We start from the raw sequence: 24,735 nt of genomic DNA, 5'->3' as shown, positions 1-24,735 counted from the left end.
TAGGTGGAACTGCTCTCTCTGCAAGTGTTGAGAATTTTCTTTTTGTCTTTGACATTCTTACAATTTTCTTATAATGCATCTAGACATGTGTGCTTTTTAAAGAGAGATGTTTTTTAAAAATTGATCAATGCACTATGTCAAACAGTCATTCCGTCTTTCTTTAAAGCCTAGCAATCTATTCTTTGTTTCAGACATTTCATCTCCTTTTACTATTTTCCCCACTTTCTAGGTATCTAATTATCAAGATGCCAGGATGTCAGTTTTGATCCTTTATATCTTATCATTTTTCTTTTTTATCATTTTTTTTGTTTAATCTTTCATTGTTTAATCTTTCGTATACTGCCCTTGAGAGTATTTCTCAGTCTGAGCTCTTGTTTATTAATTATTCTTCAGTTGCAGGAGTCCCACTAGTTTCATCTAAATATTCTTTATTCCAACCATTATTAAAGCTCATTATTTCTACTTGATTCATTGATTTCTTGTTTTTGCCTCAAATTACCAATATCCTTCTTTGCCTCTCCTTTTAAACCATTTTACTGTGAACTAGCAGACATATGTAAGAAATACACAAAACATTAATGTACAGCCAATGATTGTCAAGTGAACACCCATGTAACTAGTACCTAGGTCAAGGAAAAGAACATTGCCAACACCCCAGAGGTCCTCTTTAGGGATAATTTGTAAACCTTTTAGGAGCTAGAAGCTCCTTTTACCCACAAGACCTAGCATACTTCCTTACACATAGTAGGTTCTCAAGTGAGTAATATATCATTTATTTAATGTCTACTTATGGAATACTTTCTACCTCCAAAGATTCCAACTCTTTTGAAATTATCCATGTGATTTGCTTTGTATAATGAAATGTGAGAAGTGATTCATTATTTCCAAGAGGGATCATTAAGAGCCATTGTATGATTCAGTAGGGTCCTTCACTCTGCTTGGGAAATTATGGGAACAGGTGTCAAAGATCTGTCAGCCTTGCTCCCTGAGTAACTATAATTAGCAGCGCTATCTTGCTGACACACTGGACATGCAACATGAGTGAAAGCTAGACATCACACGATTTGTGCATCAGTACCTCCTATCTTATTTTTATTATATAAAATGCAAGAGGGTTCCTGGATGGCTCAGTTGGTTGAGTGTCTGACTCTTGATCTCAGCTCAGATCTTGATCTCAGGGTTATGAGTTCAAGCCTACACTGGCTCCATGCCCAGCACAGAGTCTACTTAAAAAAAATGCAGGGGGATCCCTGGGTGGCGCAGCGGTTTGGCGCCTGCCTTTGGCCCAGGGCGCGATCCTGTAGACCCGGGATCGAATCCCACGTCGGGCTCCCGGTGCATGGAGCCTGCTTCTCCCTCTGCCCGTGTCTCTGCCTCTCTCTCTCTCTCTCTGTGACTATCATAAAAATTAAAAAAAAAAAAGAATCTCTGCCTCGCCCTCCCCTTTAGAAAAAAAAAATGCAGGAAAGAGAAGTGTTCAAAGAAACTTCAAAGAAGCAGAGAGGCAGGAGTGTTAGAAAAATAGTTCATCACCTAACCAAGGGAGCGGAAATTTCAGGAAGGAGTTAGTAATTAATGATGTTAGATGTTTATAATCTGGCAACTAAGGTAAATATCCACTGGGCCAGTACTGAAGAGTTATTGGTGCCCCTTTAAAGAGCAGCTTTATATACTGTGCCTAATTCCTACCTCCGTTGACTCTCATTATCTAGCTGCTGGGCCTCACTGTCTCAGGAGTTTCAGAGCACTGTGGAGAGCAGGAGAGCAAAATGACATCTCCTTACGGTGCCCTTAGACTTCTTACTGATTCTTCTCTGGGAGTAGCAACATCTGCTGGGAAGACCAGCTCCTGAGGACCCAGTGAAAGAAAAAAAGAGGCAGGTGTAAAGGGCTAGAGCATGTAATGCTAACCCAAGAGTCCCAACCCCACTGTGTTTATCCTACTGCAGGTGACAACCCATATGTGACAGAAGAGGACATAGGGGAATCCCCAGCATCAGATCTATTTTAAAGGTCCAGTGCCTTTGAATCTCTGTGCTCCTCAACACCAATGATTGATGTCTCCAAAGACCTCTCCAATTCCTTCCTGTCTGTGATCCTACTAGTACTTAGCACCTGCAAAGGGCCTGATACATAGGAAGTACTTAATAAATGTTGAAATTTGATGTATGGTGACAATTTGGCCCCCACACTGGATGGTCTATAGGCCCTGGTTTCTTCTGTGACTCCTCTCTACAGAGTATCCTTTCTGAGTAATCCCAAGGACCAATAAATACCGTGTGTGCTAGACATCTCTGGTGCCTTCTTTGTGACTCCAGGGCCTTTTCTCTATCTTCAATTCCCTAGGAGCACATATCCTGGACCTGTAATGTGGATATAGTTACTGCAGTATCTGAGCCTGCCAGGTCTGGATAATGTTTGCTCTGCTCCCCAAGTACCCCAAGTTAGGGTACTTCCCTAACCTATAGCATGGGGTATAAGGCATAAAGATGGTGTACTGTGGGGTTGATTTACTCTAAACGATTCATATCATCTTCTCCATCCTGTTGCTAGCCTCCTTTGTTCACTCCCCTTTTATTTCACCCAGAACCCTGGCCACTTTTGGACTCTGACCCAAGGGCTCCTCTCCTCTTCCAGGCAGCAGAAAAGATCCATCTTCCAGTAGACACACGGTTTTGCAGGAGTTTCTCATAGTGATGATAAGCCTTTACTGACTTACTGTCTTCTTTTATACCACATTGTATTGTACTCTACCCACTAGTCTTCTGATACACCTGCCCTATCCTGCCAGGCTTTACTTTATTCCCCCCATATTTTTTCAGGGGCATCTGTAACCATCTTTGCAGATCCCAGGATGTTAGCCAGTTTACGGATATCTGAATTCCAATTGTCAATTAAGGTCATGTCTCCCACAGGGTTCCTGGCCCTGGAGCAAAGTATGGGGCTATGGATAAATATGTTCCAGATGGAGAATTTTAACATAAACTGCTCACCATTCTATTATGTATGGTCTTGGTGGTGAATTGAAACTAGAAATTAAGAGGTGCTATGAGGATTTAATACAGAAAACCAGAAGTTATAATATTAAATTATGCATAAGGGGCAGCTTAAGGAGAATGCCACATCCTGTTTCTTGCTTCCTCTCTGGCCCTATCCTACTGTGCTGGATGTGGAAGTTCCAGACATGGGAAGGTGGGGGGATGGTTAGCTTCAGTATGTAACCTATGGGCTTTAACCATAGCTTGTCTTTATCACTCCCTTCTGCTGCTCTGGCCATCACTGGTTCCTCACTGGTTCCAGTAGGGTTCCTGCCTGGTTCTGTGCAAGGGGCCCCTACCTGGAGCACTGATTCTACAGAGTCATCTTCAGTTCTTGGACAAGGCAGGCTAACCATAATTTCCCCTTTCTGATTTCTGATGGGTGTTGAAATGTCATTTTGATGACCCCTTTGTGAGAACCTTGTCCCTCCAAAATCACTCCAGACCACCAGGTACCATTGTCTCCATCACAGGCACACCCTGATCTTCTTCTCTTTCTGGTGAGAATAGTAGCCCTTGCACGATGTCAGGGCCCCAAAGTCTTTCTCAGACTTTCTCTTTTCCCACATGGAAAGCTCCCTAAGCTCATTACCCTGAACTGGATCCTCTAAGCGCAGCAGCTCTGCACTTACCTGGCATGTCTCTGCTCTGAATCAAAGGGGAGCTCAGCATCACTAAGGACATCATGAGAGCTGCCATTCCTGGGACCCCAGTGATCCTCAGGACCACTATCTTGGAGCCTGGGAAAGGCTCTCACTCAATGGGCCCCACTCCTAAAATATATTAATATATTAATTTATATACTATATACTATAATATTAAAATATTAGAGACAATGAGCCTGGACAGCCTCCCATATCCTCTGGGTGTGGCCACATTCTGAGAAAGGAACCAATTAGTAGGAATTGTCACCAGACAGAAATTTGGTATAAAGCACATGATTCTTTAAGGTGTTAAGATTCACCGAAAACAGTATGATGAAAGGGATCCTCATTTTGAGCAACTGGGTGAGCCAAAAGTCTTGATTGTTTATATATTTTCCTCCGTAGGAGCAGATCCTGAACTCTTTTTTTTTTTTTTTTTAATTTACTTATTTATTCATTCAGAGAGAGCGAGAGAGAGGCAAAGACACAGGCAGAGGGAGAAGCAGGCTCCATGCAGGAAGCCCGATGTGGGACTCGATCCCAGGTCTCCAGGATCACACCCTGGGCTGCAGGCGGCGCCAAACCGCTGCGCCACTGGGGCTGCCCTAGGAGCAGATCCTAAGGAATGTCATTCCCTTTCCATGGAGAACGCCACCCCCCTTGCATGGACATGTTCTGGGACAGAGCAAGTTCTAAGCAGGGTGTTGAAAATCTAGGGGGATCAGACTCCCTACCTTTAACCTTTGGGGTCCATACTTTCTTTGCATTTTAATATTTTTTTGGAGGGGGTGGAATTTTTAAACATCAAATATAGTTCTCACAATATATTGTGAGAACTAATTTACAGGTGATTCCTGATATGTGTTCCTGATTTTTTTTTTTAACCCACTGTGACTAGTTTCCTCTCATGTAGAATGGAGATTACTATGGAGTGAATGTCATTGGTTTATTGGGAAATCTAATTGGGATAATACTCAGTATTTGTATAGCTCTTAAAACAGAGTCTTGCACATAGTAAGGAATCAAGAAATGTTCATTATTATATTGCAAGTTTAATTCAAAACAAAAACAGTTGAATAAATACAACATACAATTAATTTTAACAATTAAGTTCTATCATTTTGTTAAGAAGTATCAGGGGCTTTTACTACAGTTCTACACAAATTTATAAAAAAGACATATTTATTTTTTAAAAATTTATAAAGCAAAGAATTAATTTTATACTAAGTAGTAAAATATTAGAGACATCTCGTATAAAGAAGATAAAAATTTCAAGAAGAAATAAAACAGAAAAAAAGGGCAGCCCGGGTGACTCAAGTGGTTTAGCGCCGCCTTCGGCCCAGGGCCTGATTCTGGACACCCGGGATTGAGTCTCATGTCAGGCTCCTTGCATGGCGCCTGCTTCTCCCTCTGCCTGTGTCTCTGCTTCTCTCTCTCCTCTCTGTGTATTCTCAGAAATAAATAAATAAAATCTTTAAAAAAAGATTAAAGCAGAAAAAAAGAAATAAAAAGGAATAATATTTAGAAGTGAAATAATATTTTTTGCATTCTGATTATATGTCTGGAAACATCAGATTCCTCCAAAATTATCAAAAGAACAAAAGGGTAAAATATAACATTATTTAATAACAATCAAGTGGATTATTATATTGATACAAAAAATCAACATGAAATCATGAAGAAAATTATCCATTCACAAGTTACTTACAAATTAAAAATCTTTTTAATTTGATCAATTTCAAAGATGTATTTCCTATCAACTCCATTGAAAGGAAGGTGATTATCATGTCTCCATTTTTATTTTCTTCCTCTTACCCCTGAACCCCATATAGGTTGGGGCTTTCTCAGCTATGTTGGTTCTAGCTTGTTTCCCAGACACTGAGATGCCCCTTCTGATGTTTTCTGGTTGGGTGAGCCCTGTTGAGCGGTTTCACTTCCACCTCTTCTCCCTTCACCAGATAGGGAAATGAATCCTGGATTCAGAGCTCCTCCCTGCCCTGCTCTGCCTCATTTTCTCCTCACTGTCTGGCTCACAGTGGCCACTGCAGATGCACCTGGAACAGATAAGTAAAGAAAAAACCATGTCCTTATCCCTGAGTAATTAGAATTAAACAAAGCAATGCACATACATAATGAGTTATGGGAGTTATGGTTGGTTTGCCATGCTCAGGGCCTTTCTTCCTGGGCTCCCACACTTAATCACCCCAACCTTTCTACAGACCCCAACTATGCTAACTCCTGTGTCAGTAACACCCACTTCTGCATCTTCAGCCTCAACCTCTCTTGGAAATGGGGGAAGCTGGTCCCATGCAGGGCATGATGGGAGGGGAGCAGTGTGAGAGGAGCAAGCAGTGGGAACTGATGGAGCAGGGGGGCCCAGGGGCAAACAAGAGGCAAGAGCTGCTTGTGAGGAGGCAGGGAGAGAGGAGGCATCACCTGGGTATGTCAGAGATCTTCTGAGTCCCCAGTATGTGCCTCAGGAGGTCATACTCCATGCTTTATGCAAAAAGAACTACTTAGAATCTAGCTCGGCTTTCAGGATAATTTCACGTAAAACAGAAAACCTGTAATCATTTTGGATTGTAAAAGCAGACGTATGTTTAAAAAAGAGAACTGCATCTATTTCTTTGAGCATTTTAACACTATGTGAATTACTACGACAGGAAGCCTGGTGGTCTGATGACGCATCTTCTATAAATTGTTGCATTAAAAAGGCTAAGCCTGTGAGCGCCTGGGTGGCTCAGTGGTTGAGCATCTGCCTGGGTGGCTCAGGTTGTGAGCCATTCCTGGGATCCTGGAATCGAGTCCCACATCAGGCTTCCTGCAGGGAGACTGCTTCTCCCTCTGCCTATGTCTCTGCCTGTCTTTCATGAATAAATAAATAAAATATTAAAAAAAAAAAAGGCTAAGCCTTGTTTGGTCAAAGACTATCATGGTATCAAAGAAAAGGGTTTAGGTTTATTACATTATATTTCCAATTTTAAATTCTGATCTTAATTTGATTTTTTAAAAAGATTTATTTATTTATTTTAGAGGGGGGAGGGGCAGGAGAGAGAGATAGACGCAGAGAAGCCAAACCTCCCTGCCCCCTGCTGAGTGTAGAACCTGATACGGGGCTTCATTCTGGGACCCTCAGAGCATGACCTGAGAGGAAATCAAGAGTCAGATGCTCAACCAACTCAGCCACCCAGGCACCCCTTAATTTGATTTCTTAATGGTAATGGTAAAACAGTCTTCATGTATGTTGAGTCAGTGCTGTATTCACCATCTGCTCATCCTTGAATAACTAAGAATGGTCCCAGGCCTCCAGGAATGAAAGTATCAAATACAAATATGGGGCAGCCCAAAGATAGAGTATGAATTCAGAGGAGGTCCATGTCCAATTTGTCACCCTTCCCAATAGTTAGAATATCCCCTTTTCACATTTTCCTTCTTGCCTGTGTATACACAACAATGAACTTCTTCATGAACTCCTACTGTTTGCCAAAATCCTCACACAAAGGCAGTGGCAGAGATGACTTGCTGCATATTCTTAAGAGAATATGCTTTAACATTGGCTTTTTATTACTCATGGAACTACCCTAAAGGAACTTGGATAGAAGCCCCGAGAGAAAGTGTGCATGGAATCAAAGAGAACAACTATAGAAACTAGTTTCAGAGCAATTACTTGGCAGTAACATGTTCTTGGGAGGCTGAAGTCTTTTCCGGAACCAGCCTCTGGGACTGAGGAAAGATAGAAAAATGCTTGTTCCAGGTCACATGCAGGTCTTTGGGTCAGATCAGGAACCCTAGCGGAGGTAAAAGGAAAAGTTGTCTCAGGTTGTTGACATTTCTTACTCTAAATCTCAGGAAAGAGAAATTTCGTGAGAGATTGAGTCTTAGCCTGATGAAAAATAAGAGTTTCTCTGGGCTTCCTTCATCAATGGAGCAAAGTAATGCTCATTTCCACACTTGTATGCTTCTTCCCAGTAGGCGTCTCAGAGTCAGGATGCAATGAAAGGACTTTCTGCAACCCACTCCCAAGAAAAAGAAGCAGGAGTATTACCTGGTTTTCAAGATCCTCATCACAGAATAATGAAAGGAGAAAAGGGAATGTATTCACCTAATAACAGAATCTTAGACAATTAGATAAACTTTCCCATCTCATCTCCATTGCCATGGTCCAATCACTGGGAAGTAAGGCAGGGGCTGGCTGAAGACTAATTCATTACTAAATGAACTCAGACATGACCAGAGTATTTGGAGACTCCATACATCTGGTTGGGATAAAATTCTGGCCTGGGATTTCTCTCTTCCTACAAGCCATTTTTGCTTCCCAACAATCTGATTTCAGTGAACTCCAGGATTCTCTGGTATTGTTTTTCTGTATCAGTTTTTTAATTGAAGATGGTTGAGTAAGTCAGGGGAAAGCAAACCTCAGCCATCTCTCAGGTTTTCTTACCTCTCTTGCTCCTAGTATGCACTCAGATGCTCACTACAAGGAAGATGAGCCCCAGCACAAAGCCTGAGAGTCTAGCCAGTATTTCTCTGAGCAGAATCTGTGTATCTCAGGGAAACACAGACCAGGGGTCATTTTCACCTCTACCTGCTGCACCACCCCTCACGTACTGTCTGAGATTCTGGGGCTTAATATAGAATACCAATATGAGGTCTGTGAGAGATATAAAACTTGAAGGAGGAGGAAATTTAGAAAGAACCCCCAAGTTCTGAAAATTAGGCTGTGACTTCCAAAAGGACACACACATGCCGATTCTGGTAGCTGCCTCTCAAAATAACTCACATAAGCTAAAAGGCTGAAGGCATTTAACAGTTCTCACATGTGAGGATAATTCAGGAAGGTGTTTGAGTTTCCTAGGTTTTCTGACATGGGCAGAGATCTATGAATCATTAGTATTTCCTAGGACAGGGTGGGCAAGTCTCTGCTGCCCCAGCTCTAAACTATTCTCAGGGACTTCTCTAGGAAAAAGATGGAGATAGGTATGGCCCCCACGTATAGACCTGTGACAAAATGAGTAGATCCCAGAACTAGAATATTCCCTGTTTTTCAGAATTTAGGGCCTAACTCAGAGAGTAACTCACTCCACTCCACAGTGACAGGACCATCCAGGCTGGGGTGCTCTACTTGGCAAGTGTAGCCATCTCTCTGGTGAAGGGTCATTGCCAGTATCACCAGGATCTGGAAGATCCAGTCTTTATTAGGATCAGGTTGGTGGACATAACTCTAGCTGTTTTCCTGCTGTCCATTCAGGAACCAGTGGGGTTGAATGTAGCCTGGATAGAAATCTGTCACATGGTAGACAAGAAGGCTCAGGTGCTATAGAGGTCCATTCTTCAAAGGGGAGATGTTCACTTTAGGCTTGACTAAGAATTGTAAAGAGAGGGCACCTGGGTGGCTCAGTGGTTGAGCATCTGCCTTTGGCTCAGGTTATAATCCTGGGGTTCTAGGATAGAGTCCCGCATTAGGTTCCCTGCAGGGAGCCTGTTTCTCCCTCTGCCTATGTCTCTGCCTTTCTCTGTGTCTCTCATGAAATCAATAAATAAAATCTTTAAAAAAAATTGTAAAGAGAAAAGCTAATGGCACATGAGATTATTGTTTCTTAGACATTTTCATTATAGAGTTGATTTCTAGCTGTTTAAAATATAAATGATGTAATTAGGCTAGTAGATACAGATGGTCTAGTCTCCTCGGGACTACAGAGAACAAGTGGTGGTTTTGAATAGGTCTATGGGCTCCTCCTATGGCTCCTTCTTCCCTGGTTCACTTGAGTGATAAAGCGCAGCGTCCAACATCTCCCTGGAAGGAATTAGACTGCACATCTAGCATCCTGACTTTTCTTACTAATGCCCAAAGGTCTAGCCTCTAACTTACTTGTTTCTGGGAGCTGATAAGGCAGGTAATCACTAGTCTCCCGAAAGCTTGAATGAGGATGTGGGCTCTTTCTGCAGCTCTTCCCCCTGGCTTGTTCCAGAAGTAAAATCAAGCCTCCAGCTTCTTCCTGGAAGGAGTTGGAATATATATCTAGCCTTGCAACTTTTCCAGATGCTACTGGAAAGACTCGCTTCCAACTCACCAGTCTCTGAGAGCTGACAGGGCTTAACATTCATTAGGCCACTGGGGGCTACAGAGAGCAAAGCAATGGTTTAAAAGTATGTGGTCTGAACAAGAATACAGACATTTGTCACAGCTCTTCTTCTTGGCCTAGTGCAGAATGAGTGATAAATTCTAACTCCCAGAATATCCCTGAGGAAAGAATGTTCCTTGGATCACTCATGAAGCACCCAACTTTTCCAGCTACTACTCAGGGAATTGGCTTCTACCTCACCTGTCTTGGAGCACTAATAGGACTTGTCACACTCTAGATTCCTGGTGGCTGCTAAGAACACAGACAGTGGTTTGGAAACACACATTAAGATTTGAAAGACCCAGGCAGCCCCGGTGGCTCAGCGGTTTAGTGCCACCTTCAGCCTAGGGCATGATCCTGGAGACCCAGGATCAAGTCCTATGTCGGGCTCCCTGTGTGGAGCCTGTTTCTCCCTCTGCCTGTGTCCTGCCTCTCTCTCTCTGTGTCTCTCATGAATAAATAAATAAAATCTTTTAAAAAAATATTTGAAAGACCCTCCTAATCTTTGGTTGGGATGACTGGCAAGGGTCATCTCTTGTATGAAGCCAGTCTATGAAGACTAGGAGAGGTGGCTATTTTTTCTAAAGCACAGGCATCAATAGAGTCAAAGAAAATGAAGAAACAAGGAAATATATTCCAAACAAATGAACAATATAAATATCTTGAAATCAATCCTAATGAAATGGAGATATGTGATTCACTCCACAGAGAATTCAGAATAATAGTCATTAAGATGCTCACTGAGGTTAGGAGAGCAAAGCATGAAGAAAGTGAAAATTTCAACAAAGAGAAAAATTTTAAAGTATCAAACAGAAATCATAGAGTTGAAAACCCAATAACTGAACTGAAAAATTCAACAGAGGTGTTCAACAGCAGACTAGAGCAAGTAGAAGAAAGGATCAGTGAAACTGAAAACAAGTCACAGAAAAAAAAAAAGAAAGAAAAAAGAAAACAAGTTACTGGAAATCATCCAGAGAAGCCAAAAGAAAAAAGAATGAATAAAGATAGCTTAAGGGATTCGAGACATCATCAAATGGCCCAATATACACATTATGGGAGTCTTAGAGGAGGAAGATAGACAAAGGGGCAGAATGCTTATTCAAAGAAATAATATTGGAAACTTCCCAAAACTGAGGAAGGAAACAGGCATCCAGATCCAAGATGCCTAAAGAATATTAAAGAAGATGAACCCAAAGAAACCCACACTGAGGCACATTAAATTATCAAAGTCAAAGACAAAGAGAATTTTGAAAGCAGCAGGAAAAGGACAACTTGTCACATACTGAGAAACACCAATAAAACTACCATTAGATTTTTCAGCAGAAACATGGCAGGCCAAAAAGAGTGGGATGATGATATATTTAAAGTGCTGAAAGAAAAAAACCCTGCCAACTAAGAATGCTTTATCCAGCAAAACTGTCCTTCGAAAAAGAAGGGAAGATAAAGACTTTTTCAGACAAACAAATGCTGAGGAAGTTCATCACCACTAAGACCTGCCTTATAAAAAATGTTAGAGGGAAGTGAAATGAAAGAATGCTATAGAAAAATGATAATTTAAGAAAGTATGAAACATATTGGTAAAGGTGAAAATATAGACAAATATGGAATGCTATATCACTGTAACAGTGATGGGAAAATATATTTTTTAAGATTTTATTATTTATTTATTTATTTATTTATTTATTTATTTATTTATTCATGAGAGACACAGAGAGAGAGAGAGAGACAGAGAGAGAGGCAGAGACACAGGCAGAGAGAGAAGCAGGCTCCATGCAGGGAGTCTGACGTGGGACTTGATCCCGGGTCTCCAGGATCACATCCTGGGTTGCAGGCGGTGCTAAACTGCTGCGCCACCAGGGCTGCCCGAGAAAATCATTTTTAATTCTGGTGTAAAAGTTAAAACACAAAAGCATTAAAATAACTATAACCAAAATCATATTAATGGATACACAGTATAAATACATATAAACTGTGATATCAATAACATATAATGTGGGGGCGGGAGAGGTAAAAGTGTAGAGTTCTTGTATGCAAGTGATATTAAGTTGTTATCAGCTTAAAACAGAGTGTTATAACTAGAATAAGCCCCATGATAACTACAAAGAAAATACGTATAGAAGCTACACAAAAGAAAAAGGAAATAACTAAAGCCTATCAATACAAAAAAAAGATAAACGCAAAGGAAGGTAGAGAAAAAGAGGGACAAAGAACTATAAGACAAACAGAAAGTGTGCTTGCTGCAGCAGCACATATACTAAAATTGGGACAAACAGAAAGCAATGAACAAAATGGTAACAATCCTTCTCAATCAATAATTACTGTAAAAGTAAATGGTTTAACCCCCCAATCAAAAGACAAAGAGTGACTAAGTGGATTAAAAAAACCCAAGATCCGACTACATGCAGTTTATAAGAAACTTCCTTTAGGTTTAAAGATACATAGAAGCTGAAATGAAGGAATGAAAAAAAAAAAAAAAAAAAGATACTCCAAGCTAAATGTAACCAAAAGAAAGTAAGGGTAGCTATAATTATATCACACAAAATAGACCTTAATTAAAGCCTGTCTTTAGAGACAAAGAAGGTCATTACATTAAGATAAAAGGGTCAATTCAATAGGAAGATATAACAATTGTGAATATAAATGCACCCAACATCAGAGCACCTAAGTATAAAGAAGCAAATATTGACAGGTCTGAAAGGAGAACTTGATGGCAATACAATAATAGTAGGAGACTTCAACACACTTTCAATACTGAGTGGAATTTCCAGACAGAAAATCAATAAACAGTGGAGTTAAACAACACTATAGAATAAATGGACTTAAAAGACACACATAGTACTTTCTATCCAACAGCATAAGAATACATATTCTTCTCAAGCATACATAGAACATTCTCCAGGATCAAACACATGTTGGGTCAAAAAACACGTTTTAACAAAGTTAAGAAGATCAAAATCATACCAAGTGTCTTTTGCAATCATGATGGAATGAAACAAACCCAAAAGCAATGAGAAAATGGGAAATTTCGCAAATACGTGGAAACTAAAGACCACACTCTTCAACAACCATTGGTCAAAAGGGATTTTTAAAAATATCTTCAGAAAAGGAAAATGAAAACACAATATATGCTGTTCTCCACCATGGCACAGGATTAAGGTAGAAAGGAGAACCCCATGTGGGAACTTCACATCTGCAAGTTCTGACTCAACATCTGTGTGGGGGAGAGTGGAGAGAGACTGACCCAGGCAGCCAAGGTGCTGGAGTAGCTCACAGGTCAACTCTGTGTTCTCCAAAGCTAGATACATAGTGCGATTCCCTGGTATTGGGAGAAATGAAAAGATTGCTGTCCACTGCACAGTCCTTAGGTCCAAGGCAGAAGAAATCTTGGAGAAAGGTCTAAAGGTGCGAGAGTATGAGTTAAGAAAAAATAACCTCTCTGATACTGGAAACTTTGGTTTGGGGATCCAGGAGCACACTGATCTGGGGATTAAATATGACCCAAGCATTGGTATCTATGGCCTGGACTTCTGTGTAGGCCAGGTTTCAGCACTGCAGACAAGAAGCGCAGGACAGGCTGCATTGGGGCCAAACACAGAATCAGCAAAGAGATGCCATGTGCTGGTTGCAGTAGAAGTGTGATGGGATCATCCTTCCTGGCAAATAAATTCCCATTTCTATCCAAAAGGCATAAAACTTTTCAGTGGAAAAAAAAAAAAAGAAAAAGAAAAAAGAGAACACAACACACTAAAACTTATGGGATGCAGCAAAAGTAATACTAAGAGGGAAGTTTTTAGCAAAAAAAAAAGGTCTCAAATAAACAATCAAACTTTACACCTTAAGGAACTAGAAAAAGAACGAACCAAACTGCAAGTTAGAAGATAGAAAGAAATAATACAGCAAAAATAAATAAAATAGAGGATAGAATAAAAAAATTGATAAACCCTTAACAAGACAGAAAAGAGAGAAGACTGAAATAAATCAGAAACAAAAGAGCAGACATTAAATGGATGCCACGGAAATAAACAAGACCATAGGGAATTTTATTAACCAATTAATTAATTAATTAATTATGAGAGACACAGAGAGAGAGAGGCAGAGACAGAGGCAGAGGGAGAAGCAGGCTCCATGTGGGGAGCCCGATGTGGGACTTGATCCCACAACCATGGGTTCACGACCTGAGCCAAAGGCATAGATGCTCAACTGCTGAGCCACCCAGGTGTCCCAACCATAGGGAACTTTATGAACAATGATATACTAACAAATTGGATAACCTGGAAGAAATGGAGAAGCTCTTAGAAACATATAAAAATTGGAAAAAAAAAAAGAAACATATAACAAGAGGAATTGAGAAGAAATGGAAAGCCTGAACAGACCAATAACAAATAAGAAAATTGAAGGAGTAATTAAAAACCTCCCAAAAAGGAAAAGCCCAGGACCAGATGGCTTCATGGGTGAATTCTATCAAACATTCAAAGAAAATTAGTATCAATCATCCTAAAACTCTTCCAAAAAAAGGAAGGAACACTTCCAAACCATTTATGAGCCCACCACCACCCTAATACCAAAGCTAGACAAAGACAACATGAAGAAAAGAAAACCACAGACCAATATCCCTGATGAACACAGATGTTAAAATACTCAATAGAATATTAGCAAACCAATTCAACAGCACATTAAAAGGATTATACACCATGACCAAGTGGGATTTATCTGTGGGATTAAAGATGGTTCAATAATGGCAAATCAATGTGACACACCATATTAACAGAATGAAAGATAAACATCATCATCTCATGACAGATGAACAGACACAGAAAAAGCATTTGACAACATCCATTTGGGATAAACACTATAAGCAAAATAGATGTAGAGGAACTTACCTCAACACAATAAAGACCATATATTAAAAGCCCCCACAGCTAACATCATAATCAATGACGAAAACTTGAAAGCTTTTCTTCTAAGATCTGATATAAGGCAAGGATACCCACTCTCTCCACTTCTACTCAACATAGTACTGGAAATCCTAGCCAGGGCAATTAAAAAGAAATGAAAGGCATTCAAAACAGAAAGGAAGATATAAATTTATCTCTGTTTTCAGATGACATGATCATATATTTAGAAAATTCCAAAGACTCAACAGCAACAAAACTATTAGAACTAATAAATGAATCCAGTAAAGTTGTAGGAAACAAAATCAACATATGAAAACCAGTGATGTTTCTGTACACTAACAATGAATTATCTGAAAAGAAAATTAAGGAAACAATCTTAATCACATAGCAACAAAAAGACTAAAATACTTAGTAATAAACTTAATCAAAGAAATGAAAAACTTGGCCACTGAAAATTGTAAAACATTGATGAAGGAAACCAAAGCAGATACAGATAAATGAAAAGACTTCCATGTTCATGGATTGGGAGAATACTGTTAAAATGTCCAGACCACCCAAGGTGATTTACAGATTCAGTGCAATTCATATCAAAATCCCAATGGTATTCTTTACAGATAATAAAAAAAATAATCTTAATTACATGAGGCACAGAACATCCCAAATAGCCAAAACAATCTTCCTATTTTTTTTTTTTTCCCACAGAAAGTGGATTATTGCTTTTAGGACAAAAAAAAAAAAGATGCTTTCAGAATTTTTTTTTTTTGATGCTTTCAGAATTAAAAAAAAAATTATTTATTTATTCATGAGAGACACAGAGAGAGAGGCAGAGACACAGGCAGAGGAATAAACAGGCTCCAGGCGGGGAGCCTGATGTGGGACTCGATCCCAGGGCCCCGGGATCACGACCCCAGCCGAAGGCAGATGCTCAACCACTGAGCCACCCAGGCATCCTGCTTTCAGAATTTTTATTAGTGAAGAAAAACTGTTAGAACTTTAAAACTTTTCTAAAACGTTATTTTGTCAGCTGATGAAAGTACTTCAACACAGAAAACTTCACATGGCAAGTGTGGGGAGCCCAAACTGTCCAATTGGATACAATAAACTGCTTACAAACGGGACTTGCACTTGCGGCTGATGTAGTGAGTGTCAGGTCTGATTCTTTGTCCTGATGTCTGTGGTGCTCCTTCTCCAGCACCCACTCATGACTCTTCCTCACCATCCCATGCCTCACAATGCTGTATGGGACTCTCTGCAGGAGACACAACTCTGAGTGGGTGGATAGAGTGGTCTGGTAACACCCAAGCTAATCCACACAGGGGAAAATGGTGACCCTCCCTGAGCGAGGTGGCCTCAGAAGCCTCTTTTACAACAGAAGTCCCCCACTTTTGGAACCCTCTCTTCTCCCAGTGAATCCCCTAGGGCCAAAGAAGTTGTTTAGTAGGAAAGCAGGAGGTGAGAGGCCCCACTCCTTCAAAGGCATCTTTGAGGTAGACGACTACCTGTTTAGGTGTGTTAGGTGTTGCCTATAGAGTAGGCAGGGGCCAAGTTACTTTTGGGGCAACACAGGCCAGGATCAGCTCATGAGAGCCTGGCACTATGTAAGGAGAGCCAGAGGCTCCATGCTGCCAGTTCAGACCCTAGTCTGGCTGTGGGGCTAGCATGCTTGATATGGATCAAGCAGGGGCTCCCAGCAACTACAGATGTCTGAGGCAGGAAAACAAGGCTGCCAGCTTGTGGCAGCCCTGACAATGATCCTCAAAGGCTGATCTTGGCCTCCATCCCTGGCTAAGGAGAAAAGGGACCTCTTAGCCCCATGGGAGAGAGGCCCCACCTAACTTCAAAATGCACCACAAAGTTATCAAAACAGTATGCTACTGGTATAAAAACAGACATATAGGTGAATGGAACAGAATAGAGGGCAAAGAAATAAATCAGTGCATCGATGGTGAATTAGTCTTCAACAAGAGTTTCAAAAATGCCCAATGGGGAAGGGAGAGTCTCTTCAATATTGTTCGGAAAATTGGATATCTGTATGCAGAAGAATGAAACTAGACCCTTGTCTCGTACATATACAAAAATCAACTCAAAATGGATTAAAGACTTAAATGTAAGACTTGAAACCATAAAATTTAGAAGAAAAATGGGAAAAGCTCGACATACAAAGCGAGACAGCATCTCACATGTGTTAGAATGGCTATTATCAAAATACAAAAGGTAAGTGTTGCTAAGGATGTGGAGAAGAGGCAATCCTTGTACACTGGTAGAGGGAATGTAAATTGGTACAACCATTATGGAAAACACTGTGGAGAGTTCTCAAAAAATTAAAAATAGAACTACCATATGATCCAGCAATCCCACTTCTAAGTATATATCCATTGTATATACCTATGAATATATATTGTATATTAAAATATTATGTTATTATACATAATACATATGCTAACGAGCTATATAGCTAACATTATGCTAAGTAAAAGAAGGCAGACACAGAAAGGCAAATACTGCATGATCTTACTCACATGTGGAATCTAAGATAGTTAAACTCCTAGAAGCAGAGAGCAGAATGGTGGTAACTCGGGGTTAGAGGGAGGTGGAAATGGGGAGCAACTGGTCAAAAGGTAGAAATTTTCAATTATCCAAGATGATTAAGTTCTGGAGATCTTACCGTAGAGCGTGGTGATATGGTTAACAATACTGTACTGCATAGTTGAAATGTGTTCAGGGTAGACCTCGAGTGTTGTCAACACACACACACAGAGACAGACACTGGCTACTGTCTGAGATGATGGGTATGTTAATTAGCTCGATTGTGTAATCATTCCACGATGTAGACATATATCAAAACATCAAGTTGAACACCTTAAACATATATAATTAATATATTTATAATTCCTATTTGTCAATTACACCTCAATAAAACTGAAAAAAAGAAATCTTCAGGATCTGCCAGGTGTTACCTGGCTACATGGGAATCAGTTGGGAACTCATTAAGAAAACAGATTTCCAGACCTCGCCACCCACTGAATCTGAATCTCTGGGCAGTGATTTGGGGAATCTGTGCTTCAGGCAAGGTTTCTAGGAGATTCCGGTGAGCAGGACTTGGGACTCATTGGCCTAGAAGATAAATCCACACTCCTCAGGCTGGCATCCAGCACTCTGCTATCCGGAAGCTAATCACCTTCAAGAAAATGCCATTTAGCTCAAACACTACTCTGTACCAGCGACGGGAAATCAAGGTAAAATGCCATCCCAGCCCCCAAGGGGCTTAGGCTTCACACTCCTCCTCACCGCCCTTACTTCTCGGCCCCCCTTGGTACTCTCCTGCTCCCCATCCTGCAGCCAGCCAGCCTCCCCAAGCCTCCCCGATTTCCGAACACACAGTTCAACCCGCCTTTCCTTCATCTTGTTAAGTCATTGCCACCGCTGGCTTAGGTCACCCTCTCAACCTCAGCCTCTGGAACAGGCTTCTCCTAGTAAGGGGCGCTTCTCCTAGTACCTGCTCTTCTCGGGGCGCTTCTCCTAGTACCTGCTCTTCACCTTCTGGTTTCCTTGGCAGGCTGTTCTGGGTCAAACAGCACAGCTGTCCGGGTTCCTGCGATTCCCTCCTTCGCTCTCGTCTCCCCGGATTCCCCCCCGGAAACCAGCGCCTTCTCGTCGGCTCCAGATGCTTTAGAGTAACCTGGGGCCCCTCGAATATCTCAGATCCGCCTTCCCCACGGCGTTTCTTCCCACAACGCCGTCCCGAAGGGCCCGGTCAGCACCTCCCAGCCTCCAGGGGCCAGCCCCGACTGCGCGGTCTCTCGGTCCCGCCCCTTCCGGTCTTGCCTCTCGCTCGCCCCGCCCCCAAGCCCCGCCCCTCCGTTCGCGTCCGCGCGAGGGACTCGCTCCGCCGGGTCCCAGGCCCCGCCGCCGCCCCGGCTCTGACAGGCTGCTGTCCCCGCGGAAGCGCGCGCTCTCCTCTCGCGGTTACGACAGGCCTGTCCACCGCGCGCCGCGCCCCGGGAGACGGCCGGGGCCCTCAGCGTCGCCGCGACCGGAACGTGCGCCGCGGGGCGGCGGCCGCGCCGGGATTGCCGGACCCCATTCCCCGCACATCCTGAGCACCTCCTCGCGGCCCGGGGGGCGGATCGGGACGGCCGCCTCCGTCGGCCTCTCCTACCGCCTCGCCCGCCCCTGGCTCCCCGCTCTCGCCGAACGTCTAACGGGCGCCACCACCCGCCGGCGGGTGCCCCTGGGGTCCTAGTGCCGCCCAGGTAGCGCTGCTTTGTATTCGTGGAACTTTTGCTGGGTGTCTTGCATTGACTGAGAGATTGGGTCTGTTACAATCAACACCGAAGGACACCAGCTTTGAAAACTCTAAGCAGGGATCCCTGGGTGGCGCAGCGGTTTGGCGCCTGCCTTTGGCCCAGGGCGCGATCCTGGAGACCCGGGATCGAATCCCACGCAGGGCTCCTGGTGCATGGAGCCTGCTTCTCCCTCCGCCTATGTCTCTGCCTCTCTTTCTCTCTCTCTTTGTGTGACTATCATAAATAATAAAAATAGAAAAAAAAAAAAAGAAAATTCTAAGCAAACTAGCCAGTTTGATCATGCAAACAAAGCTTAATTTAGCTTATTTTGCATTTGCAAGGCTGTCTTGGCCAAGATCATTTCTTGCTTGCTCTTCTGGAAATAAGCAACATTGGACTGTTTCCCATGGTTGATATGAAGAAACCACTGAAAATTATATTGTAGCCAATCTGTGAAAAACAGTCACTGCTTTCTCACGGCATAAGCTATTTTATAACAGTATACCCCTAAGTCTCATTCTGTGCTCTGGTTTGACAGCTCCCGGTTTGCAAACTATTTTTGGTATGTGTACAATAAGTTTTTACAAAATAGTGATTCATTGCTTTTGACTTGGCTATTTTGAACTTTAAAAAAAAGAAGAGTTTATTCATTTGAGAGAGAGAGAAAACAGAGCAGAGGGCCAGAGGAAGAGGGAGAAGCAGAGACCCCTCTGAGGTGGGAGCTCTTGAAGGGGGTGGTGGTTAGATCCTAATCTGAGCCAAAAGCGGACCTCAACCGGTTGAGTCATCCAGGTGCCCTTATTTTGAACCTTTGACAATATATTTAATATGCATGGTTCTAGCTATTCTCCTCAAAACAGTTCACCTCAGGGTTGGATTTTTAAAAACTATCTTTTGTAATAGTGAGTTAGGCACAGAACCTTTCTGTGTTCTCACCTATGAGAGGAGAGGATTCAACCAAATGATTTCTGAACATTAAACAATAGGCCCTTCACAGGGAAAAGAAAAAAAGTAAACACGCATAGATATACATAAGTATATAAAACGTGACTCAATGCTAAGGGGTAATTCAGTGATCTCTAGAGAGGGTGGAGAAAGCAATCAATTCTGCTGGCAGCTGGAGGAGGAGGGGAACATGAAGGCTTCTGTGGAGGCGATATTTCTTGTGGGGTCCAGGGAGGGGCAGAAACTCACTAGTGGGGAAGGCCTCAGGTGGAGGCATTGCGGAGACAGAAAACATTGGGGAAATGGAGAGTGTGCTGTTCTCTGACTCCTTTCCTGCTATTGGACAGTCTTGGCTCATATGTCACTCCTCCAGGAAACCTTCCCTCATTTCTTTCTCTTTTCCACAGTTAGGTTCTCTCTCTTTTCTTGCCAGTATTACATCTTAAATATACCTCAGGTTTGTAGTGTTGCGTGCTGGAAATGGAGGAATAAACTTCACAAAGCTTTCTTAAACCCTGGTGTAAGAAAATCTTAGCTTGAAAGTTAACATGTCTTTTCACCTTTCAAGCATTGCCATAGATAGACTTGGCCTCAAAAGGCGTGGAACGTACCTTGACTGATCAATGAAAAATACCACAACCTCCAGATAGTGCATTTAACGTAAATACCAGCAGAATATTCTTAAAAATGTGATGCATTAATTTAAAATATCATTTAGAGACAACAGAAGGCAAACTGAAACATTCACAAATTTGTGGAAATAAACAATAGATCAAAGAAGAAATCACAAGGGAAATTAGAATATACTTAGATGAACAAAAGCTAAGGCACAACACACAATGCTGCATACTGGCAGTAAAGGGTGTGCTAAGGGACAAATTAATCTCTGTAAACACATTAAAAAGGAAGAGAGACCTCAAACCAATCACCTACTTCACAATTTTAGGAACTAGCAAAAGAAGAACAAGCAACCCCAAACTGTCAGATGGAAGGAAATAATAAAGATTAAAGCAGAGATAGAGAAGAGAAAAATATACTGGAAATAAACCCAAAAGTTGCTTCTTCAAAGAGAGTGACATGATTGAGAAACCATTATATAGACTGACTGAAAAAAAAGAGAGAAGATTCAAAAAAAATTTTTAAATCTTTTAAAAAAATTTTTTTAAATTTATTTATGATAGTAGAGAGAGAGGCAGAGACATAGGCAGAGGGAGAAGCAGGCTCCATGCACCGGGAGCCCGACGTGGGATTCGATCCCGGGTCTCCAGGATCGTGCCCTGGGCCAAAGGCAGGCGCTAAACCACTGCACCACCCAGGGATCCCTCAAATTTCTAGTTAGAAATGAACCGGGGACATTTCTACTGAATCCACAGAAACAAAAAAGGATTAAAAGATGATACCAGGAACAATTGGATAACCAACTAATTGGATAACCTGGATGGAATCGACAAACACCTAGAAACACATAACTTACCTAGATTGAATCAATAAGAAATAGAAAGTCTGAGTAGAACTGTAGTAAGGTTAAATCAGTAATAAAAACCTGTGGACAAGGAAAAGCCCTGGAGCTGATGGCTTCACTGGTGAATTCTACTAAATGTTAAGGAACTAATACCAATTCTCAAATTCAAAGAACTGAAAAGGAGAGAACACATTCTAACTTATTTTATGATATTCTATTTTTGTCCTGATACCAGAGCCAGACAAAGACACTGCCAGAAAAGAAAACTACAGACTAATATCCTTTATGAATATCGATACAAAAGTCCTCATTGAAATACGAGAAAACTGAATCCAGCAGCATATTAAAAGAATACATACTAATTAGGATTTATTCTTGGTATGCAACCATGGTTCAACATATGAAAATTAATATGACTAATTAATGTCATATATGACACTAACATTATGACTAATATAATGACACTTAAGTGGACTGAAATGATCCACTTCAACTGATGCAAAAAAGCATTTGATAAAATTTTGACACTCTTTTATGGTGAGACACTCAAAAAACTAGGAGTAGAAGGAAAACAACCCCAACATAATAAAGGCCATACATGAAAATCTGACAGATAACAGCATAATCAATGGTGAAAGAAAGTTTTTCCTCTAATTTCCGGAACAAGATAAGGATGCTTGCTTTAGCCACTATTCAAAATAGCACTAGAAATTCTAGCCAGAGCAATTAAACAAACTGGGAGTGGAGGGAAGCCATCCTAATTGGAAAGAGTAAAATTATCTCTGTTCAAAGATGCATGATCTAATAAGTACCACACCTTAAAGGTTCCACACACAAAAAATAATTAAAAAAGAAATTCAGCAAAGTAATAAGGTACAGAATCCACACAAATCCACAGTTGTGTTTCTAATGCAAATCAAAACCAAAACGAGCTATCACCTCACACCTGTCAGAATAGCTAGTCTCAAAAAAATAAGAAATAACAGGTGTTGATGAAGCTGTGAAGAAAAGGGATCCCTGTGCACTGTTGGCGGGAATGTGAATTGGTGCATCCACTATGGAAAATAGTAAGGAGGTTTCCCAGAAAAATAAAAACAAATGCTGTATGATCTAGCAATTCCACTTCTGGGTATTCACCCCAGAAAATGAAAACATTAATTCAAAAGGATATATGCATCCCTATGTTTATTGCAGCATTATTTACAATGGCCAAGATATGGAAGCAACCTAAGTTCATTAATAGATGAATAGATAAAATGTGGCATATACATAAAATGGAATATTACTCAGCTATAAAAAAGAATGAAGTCTTATCATTTGCAGCTATGTGGATGGACCTAGAGGGTATTATGCTAAGTGAAATAATTTAGACAGAGAGAGACAAATAGCATATGATTTCATTTATATGTGGAGTCTAAAAACAAAACAAATGAGCAAAATAGAAACAGATTCATAAATACAGAGAACAAACTGGTGGTTGCCAGAAGAGAAGGGGGTGAGGGGATGGGTGAAATAAATGGAAGAGAACTAAGAGGTACAAACTTCTGGTTAAAAGTCATGGGGAGGCAAACTACAGCATAGGGAATATAGTCAATAATATTGTAATAACTGTGTGTGGTGACAGAGTTAATGCTGATCATTTAATAATGTATATAAATGTTGAATCACTATGTTGTACAGCTGAAATGAATACTGTATGTCAACTATACTTCAATAAAAAAATCAATTGTGTTTATATACACTAACGATGAACAATCCAAAAAAGAAACCAATTCTATTTATAATACCATTAAAAAGACTAAAATTCTTAAGAATTAACCTAAACAAGGAGGTGAATACTATATGCACTGACGACTAAAAAACACTGATGAGACTTTTGCAGCCATCGTTGAAGTGCCAGCCTCCAAAATGAAGTTCAATCTTTGTGACTTTTGACCAGAGCAAGAACTATAAAATGCATTTCAATGCACCTTCCCACATTCACAGGAAGATTATGTCGTCCCCTTTTTCCAAAGAGCTGAGACAGAAGTATAATGTTTGAACAAATGCCATCCGAAAGGATGATGAAGTACATGTTGTGTGAGGACACTAGAAAGGTCAGCAAATTGGTGAAGTAGTCTAGGTTTACAGGAAGGAATATGTCATCTACATTGAATGAGTACAGAAAGAGAAGGCAAATGAACAACTGTCCATGTAGGCATTCATCATAGCAAGGTAGTTATCACTAGAATGAAACTGGACAAAGATCACAAAAAGATCCTTGAGTAAAGCCAAATCTTGCCAAGTAGGAAAGGAAAAGGGCAAATATGGGGAAAAAACAATTGAGAAGATGTAGGAATAAAGTAATCCTATGTATGATTGTTCTATGAGAAGGGGGAAAGGTAAAAAACATTGCTGAAAGAAGATAAGATGTAAATAAATGGAAAGACATTCCATGTTCATGGATTGGAAGACTTAATGTTATTAAAATGTCAATATTAGGGCAGCCTGGGTGGCTCAGTGATTTGGCGCCGCCTTTGGCCCAGGGTCTGATCCTGGAGACCCAGGATTGAGTCCCGCATCGGGCTCCCTGCATGGAGCCTGCTTCTCCCTCTGCCTGTGTCTCTGCCTCTTTGTGTGTGTGTGTGTGTGTGTGTGTGTGTGTGTGTGTCTCATTAATAAATAAATATAATATTTTTAAAAATGTCAATATTATCCAGAGCAATATACATACTCAGTACAATCCTTATCAAAATCCTAATGATATTTTTGCATAAATACAATTATCCATCTAAAATTCAAAAGGGGCCCCAAAATGCCAAAAACAATCTTGAAAAAGAGGAGAAGAGTTGGAGGTGTCATACTTCCTCATTTACCACAAACTTACCACAAAGTTACAGGAATCGAAACAGTGTGGAACTGGCATAAAGACATACACATAGACCAATGGAATAAAATAGAGACCCCCCCCCCAATATACTCCTGCCTATATAGTCAATGATTTTCAACAAGAGCAGCAAGATCATTCAATGGTAGAAAGTACAGACTTCAACAAAAAGTGCTGGGAAAACTGTATATCCACATGCAAAAGAATGATGTTGGACCCTTATCACGTACAAAATTATGTCAAAATGATCAAAGAGGCGTGCCTGGATGGCTCATTTGGTTAGGCATCTTCCTTCAGCTCAGGTCATGATCCCAGGGTCCTGGGATCGAGACCCTGCAGGGCATCTGCTTCTCCCTCTCTCTCTGCCCCTTCCCACATCGTGCTCACACTCTCTCTCTTCTCTCAAATAAATAAATAAAATCTTTTAAAAAATTAATCAAAGATTTAAAGGTAGGAGCTAAAACTTTAAAAGATTAC

At 41.0% G+C, this 24,735-nt stretch overlaps 1 long non-coding RNA gene, 1 other non-coding gene and 2 pseudogenes across 8 annotated transcripts; 2 read left to right on the top strand and 2 right to left on the bottom strand.

The window, feature by feature from the left end:
- Positions 1-4,714: 4,714 nt before the first annotated feature.
- Positions 4,715-18,533, bottom strand: LOC112641407 (uncharacterized). Of its 7 annotated transcripts, XR_007401075.1 has the most exons (5): positions 18,226-18,519; positions 15,810-17,877; positions 9,552-9,678; positions 7,350-7,470; positions 4,715-5,736 (listed from the first exon to the last, which is right to left on the bottom strand). It is a non-coding gene; the product is annotated as an uncharacterized LOC112641407 (long non-coding RNA). The 7 variants fall into 7 exon arrangements; XR_007401076.1 differs by lacking the exon at positions 9,552-9,678; XR_003124604.3 differs by lacking the exon at positions 15,810-17,877.
- Positions 12,945-13,468, top strand: LOC112641404 (60S ribosomal protein L11-like; annotated as a pseudogene).
- Positions 16,398-16,526, bottom strand: LOC112641913 (small Cajal body-specific RNA 20). Its single transcript, XR_003124896.1, has one exon. It is a non-coding gene; the product is annotated as a small Cajal body-specific RNA 20 (non-coding RNA).
- Positions 18,534-22,949: 4,416 nt separating the features above from the next.
- On the top strand, positions 22,950-24,338 carry LOC112641847 (60S ribosomal protein L26-like; annotated as a pseudogene).
- Positions 24,339-24,735: the final 397 nt, after the last annotated feature.

This window comes from Canis lupus, chromosome 12 (genome assembly GCF_003254725.2).
Source record: "Canis lupus dingo isolate Sandy chromosome 12, ASM325472v2, whole genome shotgun sequence".
NCBI lineage: Eukaryota > Metazoa > Chordata > Mammalia > Carnivora > Canidae > Canis > Canis lupus.
Note: the sequence above shows the minus strand (reverse complement) of the source record. Positions and strands in the feature narration are given on the sequence as shown.